The sequence below is a fragment of the Cottoperca gobio genome, chromosome 21, assembly GCF_900634415.1.
Source record: "Cottoperca gobio chromosome 21, fCotGob3.1, whole genome shotgun sequence".
In the NCBI taxonomy this organism is placed as follows: Eukaryota; Metazoa; Chordata; class Actinopteri; order Perciformes; family Bovichtidae; genus Cottoperca; species Cottoperca gobio.
Genome location: NC_041375.1, coordinates 507,466 through 526,274, shown reverse-complemented (window position 1 = coordinate 526,274; position 18,809 = coordinate 507,466). Strand labels below are relative to the sequence as shown.

General features: G+C 40.7%; 1 long non-coding RNA gene across 2 annotated transcripts; it reads right to left on the bottom strand.

Annotated features, from left to right (window-relative positions):
- Positions 1 to 1,653: 1,653 nt before the first annotated feature.
- LOC115026356 (uncharacterized) lies at positions 1,654 to 18,809 on the bottom strand. Of its 2 annotated transcripts, XR_003834292.1 has the most exons (4): positions 18,601 to 18,809; positions 18,373 to 18,428; positions 3,007 to 3,086; positions 1,654 to 2,568 (listed from the first exon to the last, which is right to left on the bottom strand). It is a non-coding gene; the product is annotated as an uncharacterized LOC115026356 (long non-coding RNA). The 2 variants fall into 2 exon arrangements; XR_003834291.1 differs by lacking the exon at positions 3,007 to 3,086.

Sequence of the window (18,809 nt, the reverse complement as noted above, 5' to 3'; positions counted from 1 at the left end):
CACAATAAAATGTGTCCACTTCAGATACACCCCGGCGTCATACACAGCCTTGAAGCTCTGGAGAATATTAAATATCGGTTTAAAAAGAATCTTGATATGTTGGAAATCACCATTTGTTTTTATAGCTGTGCAGATCGGTTATTTGAAAGGCTATTTTCGCATTAAGTTACAACGTGAGCTCATGCGCGACCATCAATGTGAAAGTTTGAAGTCACACATCCACTTTGTTCCTCTGCCAGACAAAAGCTTTGTGCGAGCCAAAGAAGGTGGTCTGGTGTTTTACTGCGAAGCTCTGATGAATTTAACATCGAAGCTGCTCGATCGCAGCGGAGAGATAACAGGAAACTCGTTTCTCGTCCACCATTCGTGAGAGATTTGTTCAACGACAAAGAAAAAGTACCACAAGTGAGATACATGGCTCAGATAGAAGGAAACATCAGATTATGAAACCCATCAGGTTTCATAAAGTCTACGTTAACATTTGCTATGAACACAAAATACAAAGGCTTTTAATGTCATTAGTTTTGCAGGTATTTGTTAAAGGACATATTGGACATGTTGACGCTGCTGGATGGAAAGCCAAAAGATCAACGTTACTACAAGTCGTCCTAAAGGTGGACGTGTCTGAAGCAAACCTCGTGGCAACAGTTGTTGAGACATTTCACTATGAGAACACGTTAACATCAAGGTGGCACCAGAGGGAACGCCAGATCACCAACGTCATTAGAAAACATTCTCAGGGAACTCTAACTGTATTATTATTATTATTATTATAGATGATAATGTCTCTGGGCACCAGGGATGTGTGTACCAAATGGCATCCAATAGTTGTTTAGATATTTCACTAAAAGCTAAATATGTCAACCACCTGGTGGTTCTAGAGGATAAATGTTTATACAAACTCTGAATATAAAAAGATAGTGACTGACGGTTTAAGATAGATGTCTTGTATTGATGTAGTACTGGGAATAACTTTATGATGCATGTACAGGTAAAAACGTGCAGCTATATGACAGATATAAAGAATAAAACAATAATAAATTCAACATTATTGTTATTAAACATTACATGACAGGGTGAAAAAAGATAATTAAGTAATACAATGTGTCATCTGTGTTGACAGAGCCTGAAGCTTCTCTGCACACAGGAGACTCATTGTACAGCGAGACGGCGGCTGCCAGGAGCGACTTCCTGCAGCGTAGTGATGTCAACATCATTTCAGATTTATGTGTCAAGGTTTTAAAGGGTATCAGCCTTTTTAAACTTCTGCCACAACCACAACACAATGGAATGCAGTTTCAGTTTTTGGCACTGCCAGCATTGACTAAATGTCTTTAGTGAAAAGAATCTGCAGCAACAACGTCCAGGATCCACTGGAGGATCCACGGACCTCACTGGGCAGCTTGCACTCAGGGACTATTTCCTCAGTGGAAAGTAGTTCCAATGAAAACTGTTCCCGGTGAGGTCTGTGGATTCTCCAGGGCAACCGAGACATTCTTTCTACAAATAGATGTTCAATTGTAATTTTTCAACACGAGCAGAATTCCAGTCACCTCCATTGTATTGGTGGTGTTGAAAGAAATCTTACACAAGGATATTTCAAAACTTCAGCACATAAAACCAAAACTATCTGCATGGTTAGCTACCACGAGCAGGAAGCGAGGAAATGGCTTTTTTTTTGTGATTCAAGTACACAGACCCTTTAAATTATTTCCAACCTTCAAGCTGACTTTGGCCTAACATGCAGGGGCTTCAACATAAGATGCCTCCCCCTCCAGGAGACAAGGTTTTGATAGCACCCTGCCTGCTCCTCTTAGACTTTACTCATGGGGCGTAGTGGTGTGATGTCTGTGCCGACTGTCATAAAACATTTCCTACAGCGAGGAATGAGAGGTACATTTCAGAATACCAGCAAACCTCAGACCGACCTGGGAAAAACACGGCAGAAACATGGAATCACATAAAAATGCTTCAACACGTACATACTCAAATGGTAATAGACAAAAATGCGAGCATGCACAGAAACTCTTACTGCTCTTACTTTGTATACCGCTTTCTCACACACACATACACACACACACACACACACACACACACACACAAACTATGCACTCACAAACAATGTCAAACCACAACTGAGTCACTTTGCTTCCTGAGGGAAAATTGGCTTCACAAGGAGGGCAGTGAAGGCACTCCTATGTAGACTGTTGGCCGATATCGCTGACAGCTGTACTTTACACACACACACACACACATGTGCTGTGCGTTCCCACACACTCTGCTCACACTCATCTGCTGGCATGCATTCACACACACCATCAAAAAATCCATAAATCGTCAGCGGAAGCAACATAACCAAGAAAACATTCACACATAAAACCTGATAAGACAAAAAAGAAAAAAAACTACAAACACAAAAAAAGACGAGAGGTCATGTTTGGAGCCGGGAGAAATACGAGGGATCCTGACGCAAAGGTATGCAGAGTTCTTGGCTCCTCGTCCTCAATAGTTTCCTGTGTGGTCCACATTGTGCGTCTAGCGTTACACACGCCTTGTTTCATCCAGCATCTATTACACAGACAAAGCCGAGGTCAGAGCACAGATATTACCCTGTAATGATGATTTATGGTCTAATTCATAACTCCGTGACATCCTAGAAAATGCAGATCAGTAAGATAATATACACTCGTCTGTTTCAGCTGAGCCTCTTGGCTTTCGCATGCAGCTCTCGCCCTCGGCTCAATCCAAGTCCCTGACACAGTTTTCCAGCTCGACTACATTTCACTACAAATCCATAGGAAATAAAATGTGACCAAAGGAAATAAAACGAGAACTTTGTCTCTAATTGCAATGTTATCAAAGCCATAAAAATATAAGTCAGAGTTACCAAAGTGACCACAAACAGAAGATGAGCAGTGGATCAAAAATAACAGAGTCGCTCCATCAACTGGTGTTTGACCTCAGACTGATCTGTACGTCCATTAAGTTCTAATGAACATGACTCACCGTGTTTATAATGGCCGACTCCAACTCTAATCTCCAGCAGGTTACAAGTTCAGATACTGAGGTGAAGCTGAGGTGAGAGGCTGCTGGGTTCAGAGCACACACACACACACACACACACACACACACACACACACACACACACACACACACACACACACATTCTGCTGATATTGGACTAACACGTGTTCTGGTAATTTACCCCTCATGCAAATAAAAGCCAAAATAACAGCTTTCCAGCTCAGCAACTGTCAACAGAGCGACCGAAGGCATCATCATCATCGGATTGGTTCTAAGTTTCCTCCGCCCACAGACTGGTTTGCCCGGTGCCCCGTTTCTATTTTCTTGCTTATACTCCGGCACAAACAAACACACACTAACACACATGCAAGTGGGATGAAAATGACTGAGACCACTAATCATTTCAGGGCCACTGTCGACTCGTCTTTAGCTCCAGAAAGAAAAGAGAAAAGCGAGAGAGTTGTTTGTTGTGTTGAACCAGGTTTCAGGTTGATACCCTGCGTCCCGGGCTCTGGGCTCCGGGCCCCAGACACTTTTCACGAGTCGCTGCCGCTCATCAGCTTGTTGAGAAGCGTGTTAATCCGGGTTGTGGCTGCTTCTCAATGCTATTCTGAGTGGAGGTTTGGGAATTGAGAGAGAGAGAGAGAGAGAGCGAGATGACAACGTTTGCAAACTGCCCGTGGACGCAGACCTACAGTGTGGCTGGTTAGCGCAGCGTACAGTATGTGGTCCAGTGGGAGTTGACTGGGAGTATAATTAGAGGCTTGTTTCAAGTGGAACAGACCTTACAGTAACAAGGCTGTGACGGTGACAGATTGATGGCGTGTAATGGGAGGTTAGGACAACACTGGAGGTCTTCCTCATGAATGGATGGGCATTTTACCTTCTGTGCTGCAGCTTGTAATGTACACGAGCTGTTCCCGAGTCTGGGAAAGAACTTCGGGAAAATCCCACGGGGCTACAAATGTGCACATGAAGCATACAGCTGGTTGTTGCACTGACACGTTGTTTATTTATAGAGATAACAGAAGTCGCCAATTGTTAGTCCAAATTATGTCATGCAATGCAAATATTACAAGAAAATGTAAGTTCAATTAAAACAGAGGCAAATGACAAATTACTCTCCTGTCACCATCGATACATCGCAGTGTGTAGCAGCAGCAGCAGCAGCGTGTAGCAGCAGCAGCAGCGTGTAGCAGCAGCAGCAGCGTGTAGCAGCAGCAGCAGCGTGTAGCAGCAGCAGCGTGGCACAGGAGAGACGTTCCACACCGAGATGCACATTACGAAGGATTAATTGAATAAGAAAAACCTCTGTGGGGAAACTATTTGCCCAGTTTCTGTGGTTAAACTGAAATGATTCAGAATCTCTTGTACAGAAGCCCGATAACATTTCCAAACATCCAAATTACTCTCGTTGAAATCCGAATGATGTGCGAGATCACAGCGGTCCAGAAACGTCTGGATTCAGGAGCAACAGAAAGAATAACACAAACAACTTACAGTACAGTGAACCCAAAAACACGGGTCAGCTCCTTTCCCTAAAAACATTCCCTGAAACAAACTCAGTGACTTAATATAGCCGTTCCCTTCGGACCCTGCCCTGACCCAAGCTTGACCATGTCCTGACCAAACCTGCGGTCGCTCGCTGTCTCACTAGGATCCTCGCTGATGACTCTGAACTCTCAGCAATGCTTTGGCTCAGTGGACCCACTTCATCAAGCCGGGAGATTGCAGAACAAAACACTCACGCACACACACACAGGCCCAGTCTCGCATGCATGTACAGAAACAAATACACACACATTTACACACCGTAATGCTTTCTCAGCATACTGCAGAAGGCTACATTTGCGCAACGGCCAATTCAAAGCAATTATGGTCTTCCTACCAAAGACTCGTCTGTCCAACAGCTCTGCACAACGAGCTTTACTCCACTGGACCCATCTCCTACAATAAATCATGGATGTTACAGCCTAATTGGGAAGTATCTTTTTCTGGTGGTGGCAGCGTACAATGCATTATGCAAATACTTCTTGTGAAGAATGTTGATGAGCTTTGAGATTGTGTTCACTGCGACTGTCTACGCTCCCCGCCGTCTCTTTGTTGTGTTTACGCTGCGGTCATTGTCTTTCTAAATCTGATATTTAGTGTAACAGACTGTCGTCTCCGTTTGTGTCACACACACACACACACACACACACACCATTTTCCATAATCTTCCAAACAAGCTCGTAGTCAGGGAGCAGTTTCTTGGTCCTAAGAATCCCATTAGGTTATGAGTTACTTTGACAGGTTTTGACAATGTTTAGATGGCGGGGGAGGGTTAAATGTTTTTTCCCCGGGTTTTGAAAACATTATTGTTTAATATCCTAAAACAATGTAGAATAATCTGTTCCATAAGGAACGTTGCGTAACGCGTGCAGACGTCAGAGAACAGATGGTGTTTAATGGAGAATGTGTTTTTATGCTCCACAATTTCCACTAAAAGAAAGCTTTGAAAAGAATATCATACACGTCCTGTAATATATTCTGAAGCGGCCAATGTCTGAACACAGAAGGTCCCTCTTCCGTCGGATTTTGTTCATAATACAAGTTCAGTTTGATTTTCTACAAACATTTTGCTGCACATGAAAGCATGGAAAGTCTTCTGCACGTCCCTCTGTGCATCGATTCTGCAGAACTGCAGCAGGAGAACGAGCCTGTAGTGGAGCGACAACTTGTACCTGCAACTCACAGAGGACTCGTTGTACTTTATACTATATACTGTACTATATACTGTACTATATACTATATACTATATACTATATACTATATACTATATACTGTATACTGTACTATATACTGTACTATATACTATATACTGTACTATATACTGTACTATATACTATATACTGTACTATATACTGTATACTGTACTATATACTGTACTATATACTATACTATATACTGTACTATATACTGTACTATATACTATATACTATATACTGTACTATATACTATATACTATATACTGTATACTGTACTATATACTATATACTGTACTATATACTGTACTATATACTATATACTATATACTGTACTGTACTATATACTATATACTGTACTATATACTGTACTATATACTATATACTGTACTATTTACTATATACTGTACTATATACTGTACTATATACTATATACTGTACTGTATACTGTACTATACACTATACTGTACTATATACTATATACTGTACTATATACTGTACTATATACTGTACTATATACGATATACTGTCCTATATACTATAATAATGTACTGTATACATGTACTATACACTATACTGTATACTGTACTATATACTGTAACTATATACTGTATACTGTATACGGTACTATATACTGTACTATAACTGTATACTGTACGATATACTATATACTGTATACTGTATACCTGTACTATATACCTATATACTGTACTATATACTAGATACTATATACTGTATACTGTACTAATTACTGTCTATAATACTATATACTGTACGATTACTATATACTGTACTATATACTGTAGATATACTGATCTATATACTATATACTGTACTATATAAACTGTAACTATAACTATATACTGTACTATATACTTATACTGTCACTATATACTATATACTGTATACTGTACTATATATCTGTAACTATATACTGTACTATATACTATAGACTGTAACTGTATACTGGACTATATACTATATACTGTACTGTATACTGTCCCTATACGGTACTATATATATAACTGTACTATTTCCTAATACTGTAACTATATACTGTACTATATACTATATACTGTACTATATAATATATACTGTACTATATACTGTACTATATACTGTACAATATACGGTACTATATACTGTACTATATACTGTACAATATACTATATACTGTACTATATACTATATACTATATACTGTACTATATACTATACTATATACTATATACTGTACTATATACTGTACTATATACTGCACTATATACTATATACTATACTATATACTGTACAATATACTGTACTATATACTATATACACTGCACTATATACTATATACTGTACAATATACTGTACTATATACTATATACTGTACTATATACTGTACTGTATACTATACACTGTACTGTATACTGTACTATATACTGTACTATATACTGTTCTATATACTATATACTGTACTGTATACTATATACTGTACTATATACTGTACTATATACTATATAATGTACTATATACTGTACTATATACTATATACTATATACTGTACTGTATACTGTACTATATACTATATACTGTACTATATACTGTACTATATACTATATAATGTACTATATACTGTACTATATACTATATACTGTACAATATACTGTACTATATACTATATACTATATACTGTACTATATACTGTACTATATACTATATACTGTACTATATACTGTACTATATACTATATACTGTACTGTATACTGTACAATATACTATATACTGTACTATATACTATATACTGTATACTGTACTATATACTATATACTGTACTATATACTGTACAATATACTATATACTGTACTATATACTATATACTGTATACTGTACTATATACTATATACTGCACTATATACTGCACTATATACTATATACTGTACTATATACTACACTATATACTGCACTATATACTATATACTGTACAATATACTGTACTATATACTGTACTATATACTATATACTGTACTATATACTACACTATATACTATATACTGTACTATATACTGCACTATATACGATACTGTACTATATACTGTACAATATACTATATACTGTACTATATACTATATACTATATACTGTATACTGTACTATATACTATATACTGCACTATATACTGCACTATATACTGTACTATATACTGTACTATATACTGCACTATATACTATATACTGTATACTGTACTATATACTGTACTATATACTGTACTATATACTGTACTATATACTGTACTATATACTGTACTATATACTATATACTGTACTATATACTGCACTATATACTATATACTGTACTATATACTGTACTATATACGATACTGTACTTTGAATGGGGAGTATTCTGATGTTTAAGCGCTCAGCTCTGAAGGACTGCGCCAGCCCCGTATGCAGATATCGTTTCAATGTATTGCCTTTAATGCTTTCACGTAAAGCACACTGTATGAAAGACATTAGTCTTTAGGTTTACATGACTTCTGTTTGGGCCTGAATATGGCTCAGATTGACAGACTTAAGCTTCTTTCCCACTGGACAGAAAACCCACTAACATCTGGCTTTTGTCTTTATTGGGAAAGGTTACAAACGGCATTAATTTCCGGGACAAGTTACTCAGCAGTACTCACGGGTATTTATCCGCTCCAGCTCCGATCGGCAGTGATGGAAACTTGGCACCCGGGTGAGCACGCTAATCAACAGGGATTTGGACAATTATTATAATTTATTAACATACAAAACCTTCAATTAATACGCTCTCCTCAAAGCCACCAGACTCCATTGAGAGGAACAGACATTTAACCTCACCGATTATCGTAAAACACCTCGTTCAAACTCGACAGGAACAAAATAAAACTAATCTAACCTGTCCTCGTTTGCCTTTCCACTGCAGTAAGATCTCCACTGGCCTCCTGCTGCTTTCTACGCTTTACTAACCCCGTGTTCGTGATATTGAACGCGACACACCACAAACATGGTGCGTGTTTCACGTACGTGCTAATTCTGGTGGGAAAAGTATATCACAGGTGAGTAAAGCAAGCTGAGGGGAACGGAATGAGAAGAGGAGAGCCGCTACAGCAGTGTTGGGAAGTCTGTGAGAGGAAAACAAAAACATCCGTGAGACCCACCCATAGAAGGTCTGCGGCCCACTTTTGGGCAGGGGACCCAGAGTTTTAGAAACGCTGATGAAGAGGATCATTAATGTGCAACCACCATGTATACATGCGGTCGATGAATCACAGATGTTGAGGTGCTCTATAGGCCACACCTTGGAAAAGTACAGCTGAGGAATGTAGATGCTTTTTATTCTATCACACACTCTCTCACACTCACACACACACACACACACACACACACACACACACACACACACACACACACACACACACACACACACACGTTTCCTGGCCTTTTGCTCGTCTCTTTACCAGACACACGTCTGTCCAAGATCCACCAAATCTGTCTGAGGTTGGAGACGTGACACCTCGCGGCGAAAGCCTCGTCCTCCCCAACTCCGTCTGCAGCTCCGTGAACAATCACCCATGACCAGACTGGGTGGACGACAGGGCTCAGCTAATTCTGTGTAATCGTCTCAATTATTGGGAAGACAAATCAAATAAGAACTAAGCCAGATATGTGTGGGTACCAGGCTACTGCCTGCTGACAGGACAGGCAGTTGATTTGTAATTGGGGTTTTCAGGGTCATTTATCGAGTGGCGAGTCCGTGAGAGCGGAGACGTGAACTGCAGGGATTAGAGGAAAGACAGATTTCTAAACCTCTCACACACTTTCTCCTAATTGCCACTTTAATCTTAAAGGAAACCCTGTGCCCTTTCAATGTGAGATACAATCAAGTGACAATGAAGCATTCCAGGAAATATCCCGCTGTCAAGTCTTTTCAATTCCCTCTTTTCGGTGTCAATTTCCACTTCTTCTGTTAATGATTTCCTGCGTTTCCAAGAGGGACTTTCAACAAGTTCGAGACAACAGATGGAAACTTGTAACGTTCATGACGTGTAATCGTGGTGCTGAAAGGTCTCTTGATTTCAAATGTTTGTGGTTGCATTGCATTCTGCTCTGCTGAGGCAACTGCCATAAAAGATTAGACTTTTTGCCTACTTTAAAATCAATTCCTCCCTGTGTGATCATCGCGTTCACATAGTGGTGGAAGTGGACATCAAAACCACATCTGCACTTCGCTTTCCTGCTAATAATCTCATTTTTCCTCCAGATGTAAAATGACTTCACTTTGTGTCAAATATCTCAAAATCAAAAGTTTCTTTGCACGACATTATGCTCAAGAACAGAACAGTGTTTTAATCCTCGCAGATTCTTTCTGTTAAAGGTGTTCAGCGATGCTAACGTTAGCTCTTGCAACATGTCTGTTCAGCTTGGTGGATTGACATTTTCAGGTCACTGGAATTCACAGCAATTTCTCGTCCATGGAAATTCACTGCAACTCTCGTATCGTTTACATTCTGTGCAAAAGCCACATGTGACGCAAGAAACGTGAGACGAAATGCTAGGACACCACTTGGTTATCTGTGGGCGGTTTCCGCTTTGTGACCTCGTTTGGTTTCACTTTCAGACGATGCCATTGGGTTATCTCTGACACAGATTTGCATCACTACCCTGTGAGCTGCAGATGCACTAAACGTCTACAAGCTCTGCAGCTGCCACACTGCCCCCACTGCAGTAACACTCAGTACGATCAATCTAAAAAAGGCAAAGCCTGTGAAGTCTGCACTGCATGCAACATTTCTTGGTACCAAGTGAAGTGAAGTCACCCTGGGCAGCAGTGACGTCTGCAGCGGCATTCCAGCTCAAGTGGTGCTCTCTTACGAGCGGGGTAACGGAGGATCCTCGTGGCGGTTTGTTTGATTGAACGCAGCCTTTCACTTGACTTTGTGGCGAATAATAAAACTAATGTGCCCTGCACTGTGGGAAATGTCAAACCCGCAAATGATGTTCAATAAACATGCAGCCAATCTGGATCGATGTCTGGTCAGCGTCAACGGGCCGAGACAAGGAGGCTTAGCAATGGCAGTGACACGCAGCACAGCCAGGGCATCTGAACTTTTACCCTCCCGGCAGTTTTAATCTGCACGTTGTTTAAACTAATTGAGATTGAGATAAATCTGTCAGTGTGCCGGCCTGCGGTCACCGAAGAGAGGCTGGAGTGTTAATGTTGCTGGAACACGCCGCCTGAGGATTCCCTTAAATTCAAAGTTAAGAGGAATAACAGTTGTGTGGTGTAAGGTTCAATATGATTCTGTGTGTGTGTGCGTGTGTGCATGTGTGTGTGTGTGTTGGCTGGAAGGACTACAGTGACTCTGAAACCAAAGAGAGCCCAGCCCACTCCCACAGTGGAAAGAATGATGTGCAATTCTGTAAATGACACTATTGACCAAAAAGATGCTTGCCTGAGGTGAGACACTGGGCATTGTGTGTGTGTGTGTCTGTGTGTGTGTGTGTGAATCACCTTGCGTGCAGCAGTTCAAAATATGTTTTTTTATTCTTCAGCCATGTGTGTGTTCTGGAATTAGTGCTCATGCAGATAGTGCTGGACAGCATCTCTGCAGCCTCCTGTGGAGTGTTTGGTCTGTTGTGGTTCCAGTGTGTGTGTGTGTGTGTGTGTGTGTGTGTGTGTGTGAGGGGGCCAGCTCCCTTGTTGTACTCTCTCAGGGTGCTTTCTAATCACACTGGCCGCAGAGGAAGTTGTTTATGGTGTGTAGGTGTGCGTCCATGTGAGCAGCCAGTGGGTCCGTATCGTGAGACTCAGGTGCGGATGCATGCCATGTTTTGGTTTATGAGTGTGTAAGTGAGTGAGTAAGTATAGTGTGTGAGAGTGCCTGAGCGAGTGTTTTGCGTGAGAGTCTCTCTCTCTTCATGTGGTCACTGAATCTTGCCACAGTTAGCATAATTGTGTTTACAGTAAAGCTACTGCCTACTTCTGACTGGCTGTGGAACAAACACTTACTGGATCAGAATCAAGCCAGAGGCCAAGAGTGTGGGATTCAAACAGCGTGCTTTCAGGTATCAAGAACACACAAAGAGATCACTTCAACATTAATCCATTTTATCTTGTCAAATTGAAATCTTAATGTGTTTGTCTGACATTAGTAAAACGACCTCAGCTCTGACATGTGTGAGCAACAACAAAGCCTTTTCCACAGTATCAAACCCAACGAGTGTCAGGACATGCTCACACTGGTCATAGAGAACTGCCCTGCGCTCTATCTCACGATGTTAACAAAAAGGAAACGTATGTATCCGCCCCTTGATTCGGATCTGCAGAGGCCATGAAACGGAACTTTCTTCTCGATTTTGGCCTTCTACCTTCACCTCATTTGCATATTTGATTGATTTGTGGATCACATTTGAGAGTCTTGAGCAACAAGACACAACATTAGGAGGGTCCATGCAGAACATTGAGTCACACGGTGCGTCTCCGCAGAGCTCCTGAACGTGTCCTAGTTGGCCACCCAAGCTTCTATCAAAGTCTTCCACAGAACCTGCTGCTCCCTCCATGTGCAAGTGATCAAGAGTCCAACACACATCTGTTTATCACAAACCAACATGACGTGCGCTCCTTCCTAATGTAAAGAACAATAGTTGATAGAACTGCTTCGAGTATCTGACATTAACAACATAACATTAACAAGCATTCTTCACCATCATCTCTCCCCAGATTAAACACGCGTATAAAAGATGTAACATCTGTATGTTCTATTGTAAATAACCTCCTTCACTGTTAGACATTGTAAATGTCAGATCTTCAATCTTAATCCTCTTAATCTACACACACTCCACTTCAGCCACCTGATGTTTCACCTTCCATCAGTCACCGGCTTGGCAGCGGGGACCAGAAGTGTCTCTCTGAAGCATCCCTCGAGTTCTTCCACCGTAATATCCAAAGACACATGATGAGTGATGGTCGTCCATCCAACACAAAGACAAACGATCACATGTTTTACATGCAGAACGTCTGAGAGCTCTGGTGGAGGAGGGAACACTGATTGAGATTTACGAGACCACGTTCCCTGCTGAGACTTAATTTTTCCTGTAAACTGCTCTGATTTTGTTGATTTTGCAACTTGAAGAATACCTCCAGGCCGGGTTTGGGGAAACAGATACCGGTTTGTTGGATTACGGTTGTTAACGGCGAGCCAGCAGTCGACACTCCTCATGCAGACATCAAAGAGAGATTACAAGAAATCTATGAATACTACGCGTGTTCCCACGTCCTCATCTGTCTTTGAATGTTGCATGAGTCGCAGTGCTGTCAGTGAGTTCATCACCCCGACTATGTAATTCTAAGCAGCTGTTTGTGTGTGTACGTCTATGCATGTAATCCCGTGTATATCAAAGTGTATACGAGGGTGTACGCGTTTGTGTGTGATCCTCTCCCAGACTGACGTTAACCCCGGCGCACCACACCACACAGACAGACGGTTGTTGATTCCTGGATTCCTCTCTCTAATCTGCTACCGCTGCTGCGGTTTCCAGCAGACAAACTGACGGTTGGCTGCAGGGAAATGGCTCTACATGACATGTTTGTTTCCAACCCGTGGAGGGATTAAGTAAGAATAAATAGGCCCTTCCTTCTCAGGTGATACATCTGCGGCAACATACACACATCACCTCCAAGTCTTACATGTGGTCTTGCTGCTGGTTAATCCAGCGGTAAATACGGTATTCAAGTTTGATCCCGTCCCGAGGTCGACTGGATTCTGGTAAAAGCATGTTTGGCAGCGGTGCACAATCTCCTGACCCTGTGGGTGAGAGTTTTTACCAGCTCTCCGTGTGTGTCCTGTTGTATAACTGTGTGTGTGTTGCATTTCCTTCTTTGAACAGCTCGCTTTTTTTGTACAAATGTCGAGCCTCGCTGCAGAGTTCGGGCCCTTTTGCTTGTCCACACGGCTTCACAAACACTGAAGTCATCGAGGGTTATCGTAAAACGAGCGTGTAACAAGCAGGTAGGACAAACAAAGAGAACGAAAGTATGACGCAGAATCATAAAGGATTGCTTCAGGAATGATGAAGGACATGCGGCTGTGATCAAAGTGACAAATGTCTTGAATGCTAAATCACCTGCAATCAAGTGCAGGCTGATAAATCTACAGCACGCCGTGCGTGACAGCGAATGTAATCAGATCACTCTGATTCAAGCATGCCGTAATGAAGATGACAGTCTCCATTCTGTCAACTTTGTGAAGACAATGGATACACAACAGTTTTTTTCATAGAGGGCAGAGCGTTATTCCATTGTTTATAACATATTGGAGTAATCTGCCGCTCGGGGACAAGAGTGGGCTGCGAGGCTGGCTCCTGCAAATGGATGACAGCCGCTCTGCGACAGGAAGTCATGTCACAGGAAGTGAACAGGGTTGTCTGAGCTGACGAGGTTTCCCCCAAACAGACATGTGCAACTCTGTCCATCCCGGAAGATGGAGATTCTGACAATTACTTTAAACCAGGCGAAGCGTATAATCTCAATTTTAAACCTTTAATTTTTATATTAATTTCATTTTGATTCAAGCTCATTTTAGCCGCTGAACTCTAGTAACCCCGGTTTTTACATTAGCCAAGATAACTAAAACCATCAGTTAGCGCTCGTCCTAAAAGCTTTTTGTCTTATAAAGTGAAAAGTTGTGAGCGACCCAACAGAGAAATGTTTATCTGCTCTTATGTAAAACGCCTTTGTTAGCATGTCCGGCTAACTAGCTTATAGCTTACAGAGTGTTACTGCTAAGGCTAATCTACAACACAGCTAACATTAGTTTGTGTGTTGACATGTTGACATTAAAACAACTGTTTACCGCTCGGCACTGTGTTGTGTTATTCCCAACCGTGTGGAAGATGACCCTGGATCAAAGTTCAAGCTAACGTTAGCGTCTCTGTCCTGCTGCTGAGTGCGGCGTTAGCCTCAGTTTAGATCCTTTGGCCGCGGTTCAGCAGAAGTTACTTCGAGAAGTCTCGTCTGTTCCGGACACGTCTTGAGAAGGTGACCAGCCTGATGATCGGAAACATCTTTTAAATCCTTCCTAAACTTTCCTTAATTGTATTACGTTTGGGATTTATTTCCATTCTAACATTGTAATTATCAGATTTTGTTTCAATGTTTTTTATTCCCGTTCCAACCATGGACAGCACATTATAACTTTGTTTTATAATATGCTGTATAAATAAACTGTATAATAATAAAAAATAACAGCAATTATTATTAAATGATAGTTAAAATATTACTATTATTATATTAAAAATGATAAAACGGTCAGTAAAATCTAGTGCTTTCTTATATTTAATGCAAAAAGAAAGCCTGCCTAGTTAAGCATGTCCTCGGGCTCCCAGGCATTTGTTTTAAACATTATTTTTATGGCTTTTTTTTAAAAAGAGACCACAAACCCACAACGTTACAAGGAGCCCAGAAGTTGACCTTTAAGTGGATCTTGCCTCGTTAAAGAGCCTGTGCAGGAAACTAAGCATTGCATTGTTTTTCCATGTATCTGAGGAGACAAAGGACTGAGAAGCAACACACAAGCTTTCAGTTTCCCATTGTGCTGTTACACACAGATTCAGCACAGTGTAGGTGTGAGTGACACACAGACTTCACTAATTACCAGGTTAAATGGATGTTTTTTGGTTTCTCAGCTCAGATCTCTTCAGCTCCTTAATAAATGTTGAACTAAACGATGTCTCATGATCAATACAAGTTATGAAAGTCTAAAAACTAGCAGGCATCATCACAGCTCATTTGCATATAAAGAGAAGACACAACATGATAAATAAATAAAAACCAGAGGTCATCCTAACCAACCAAAGATGTTAATGAACATCATCTGGATATAATCAGATGGTTCCAGGAACACGACCTGAAGTGACGACGAAGCAAATGTTGATCGTGATGCGAGTTTATAAGCTGCATTGGTTACTTGTGCAAAATACAAAGACCGACATCACTGCAGCGATAAAGTCATTATTAAACCTCAATGTGTAAAGATAAACGTTGCATTAGTGAATACAATGAACCCGAGCGATGTCTGTTGGGTGGAGGTTTGTGTAACAGTACTTCACCCTCCCAATGTTTCCTCATGGCTCATCGTTCCTGATCCTGTTCCAAGTCCAATTCAACCGCATCAGCTCTCTCTTCACGGACCTGATTAACCTGTTCTGTTTCCAAATGTAATTATATGCCAAAGGTGCCACCTCACATACACGCTTTCTCTCAGATTTCTGGGCACATTCACTCAAGAGTAACGTAACGTAACATCTGCAGAGCTGGAGGAAGTACTCAGATCTCTTACTTCAGATCACTTAAGTAAAAGCAGTAAATGGTGAATGGACTGCGTTTATATCGAGGTTTTCTAGTTTTTACAACACGTCAGCATTCAAGTAGTAATACTGCAGTGTAGAAATACTGTGTTACAAGTGAAGACACGTTCAAAATCTTACTTAAGTAAAAGTCTAAGCATCAAAATGTACTGAAAGTACAAAAAGTACTAATTTTAGCCTATTTTAGAATAATTATATTATATTATTAGTTAGTTAGTTATATTTTTTATCATAATTATTAGTGCATTAATGTGTACATCAAGTTGCAGATGGTCATTTATTTTATACACTGCAGGGTAGTTTGTGAATTTCACCAAGGTATCAATAAAGTTTTATCTAAATAATAAAATAAACATAAAATCTATACGAAAACAACTTGTTTGTTTATTATATGTTGTGTTATTGATCTGAATTAATATTAATTTAATTAATAATATTCAAAGTAATTTAAGTTATCAAATAAATTCTTAAAATTAATGTAATAATAATAATAATAATAATAATAATAATAATAATAATAATAATAATAATAATAATAATAATAAATTGAATGTCTATATCGCTTTTCTAGAACTCAAAGTCGCTGATGTACTTGCTAGATGTCCACCACTGGTGGTCTGTCAAGCTGTTGCAGTGCATTCCTCCAACATCACACGCACAGACAGATCTCTGGCCCACCGGCCCTCCTCACCGTCCACAAAGTAATACGAGAATTCATCTCCTGTGTCAGTCCAAATATTTGCTGACAGGCTGCGAGTTCACATGGCTGCAGACGGGGAACCAGCGGGAGCAGTTTCAATGAGATTATAGATATAAAGCCATGTGGATCTGACAGATAGGCTGAGGGCCTGTGCGTCGGTGGTTAGGATGTGCAGTGTGGTCGTGTGGCCACATGGGAAACTGCTGCTCTAATCACAATATGTGCGTTCGAGCTCTAAAGATAAAAGATCAAATCTGATGCGATGCATTGCAGCTCACTTCGGCCTAGTTTGACAAAGAGTCAGAAAGATTGCCAGCCATGATAGTGATTTCCATTTCAGTGTAAAGGGGAAGTTTTGTCATTTGAGTTGTGGAAAGTAAAACATGTTGGTGAATTGCCTGTGGCCTGTGGTCGCACTTTAATAAGCCGTGTTTCAGCTACAGTGACTTGTTGTTTCTCCTCCATGTAGACGGAGATAAAAGGTTCCACTCCTCTTCACTGTTTGGCTTCTTTTACAACGCTAAAGAGAGCATGACAAGTACCTACGACAATCTGCACTATGACCAACTGTTTTATTGTCTCCATAATTTGTTACACAATGCAGGGATTATCAAGATTATAATATTTAGAATCCACACAAACAGCCGGCTGGGGGATAGCCATGAGCGTTTCACCACAACCCACCGACCAATCAAACAATCAGCCAACCAGTCAGACAAACAACCGGCCAATGAGATGACAGCTCAGTCAGTGAGCTCATGAAGCAGTTATCAGCCGACCAATCAAACAACTGACAGACTCAACACTGAGACAATTATTTATCTAGTAATCCCAGTAAAGGAAAATATTAAATCTAAATCGTGGAGCTAAACAGCAACTGTTGCACCAAAAGTTTTTTTTCTTCCTGATGCCTTCGTCACCATCACACGCTGTCGACGATACAGACAGATGCTTCACACTTTCCCATGAAGACTGGAGTGTTTTATTCCTTTGGTTATGTCAGGAAACAAGTGGGCACTTTTGGCCACAAACACATTTGAGTGGTATTCTTGGCATGCAACTTATTTTTACTATATTTTGTTTGGATTTCAAATAACATGCAGCCTTTATTGTCAATTTGATCATTTCTTTAGGTAAATAAACTAGATTGTAGTTCAACTTCTTCCAGTGTGAAGTCATTAGTAGCTTGAAAAGCATAATATATCATATTCAACCAGCAGAACAGCAGTGGCATCCAAATACACTCAAATATAATGCAGAAATCCAGAGCTGGAATCCACACATTCACATCCGACCTCATGTACTGCAGGCCTCTCCGTGCTGTTGAAATATTCTCACAGTGTTTACTGTTTATGCCAACATTGTTTGTTATATCATTAGCTTCACACGGAAACATCAAAAATAGTTCAAAAGAACCACCAAGTGTCTTCAGTTTCAAGAGTTATCCAATTGCACTTCCTTAATTAAGGCTACAGAAATAGGCTACACATTCATACATATAATGTTTGTGCACTTCTGGAGTGTTTGTGTTTGTACCTCGCCTCAGAGCTGGACTTGTGATGATCCTCATGAGTAACTGGAGTCACCTCCACCTGACAGAGAAGAACACACGTCTTTATTTTCTACATTTCCTTCCTACACAACATTATTACGTGTTGGCGCCATCTCTTAGTTGTTTCTTTCAAGGCGGGAGTGTGTGACATGATGAAGTGCTGAAGGCGGCCTGCACCCACGTGTCACCGAACGCTTTGCTCGTGACCGTACCTGTCATTCTGCAGCAATTAGCTGCACGTTCCTGCAGGACTGTTGTTCTCCTTCTAACGCGCTCCACCTTTCCGCTCGATCCCTGTTTTTCTTGTTCATCTGCGCTGTTTATGTTTTCCCACACACTTCCAGGCCATGCGCACTTTACGCACAAACTGAACGTTGTGATGACGTGTGCGCGACCAATAACGTGCGATGACAGGTACAGA